A 420-nucleotide genomic window follows, 5' to 3' on the forward strand; every position below is an offset into this window, starting at 1 on the left:
GGAAATGGTGGGGGAAAGGGAGAGAGGCAAACCATGAGAGACTCTTGAATGCTGACAAAAACTGAGGACTGATGGATGTGGGGGGGAGGGGGGATGGGCATGGAGGAGGGCACTTGTGGGGATGAGCACTGAGTGTTATGTGGAAACTAATTTGACAATAAACTATTAGAAAAAAAATAGTTTTTGTTTTTAAGTAATTTCTATACCCAACGTGGGGCTTGAACCCATAATCCTGAGATCAAGAGTCTGAAGTTCTGCCAACTGACCCAGCCAGGGGCCAGTAGAAAGATGTGTGTGTAGGGGCACCTGGGTGGCTTAGTCGGTTAAGCGTTCGACTTTCGCTTAGGTCATGATCTCGCGGTTCGTGGGTTCGAGCCCCGCGTCGGGCTCTGTGCTGACTGCCAGCTCAGAGCCTGGAGC

The 420-nt window shown here is 50.7% G+C and overlaps 1 protein-coding gene across 2 annotated transcripts in view; it reads left to right on the forward strand.

The window, feature by feature from the left end:
• Positions 1 to 420, forward strand: part of NOXRED1 (NADP dependent oxidoreductase domain containing 1) — an 18,602-nt gene that overhangs the window by 2,793 nt on the left and 15,389 nt on the right. The gene's annotated exons all lie outside the window — the stretch shown is intronic.

Source organism: Crocuta crocuta, unplaced genomic scaffold (genome assembly GCF_008692635.1).
Source record: "Crocuta crocuta isolate KB4526 unplaced genomic scaffold, BGI_CrCroc_1.0 scaffold186, whole genome shotgun sequence".
Classification (NCBI taxonomy): Eukaryota; Metazoa; Chordata; class Mammalia; order Carnivora; family Hyaenidae; genus Crocuta; species Crocuta crocuta.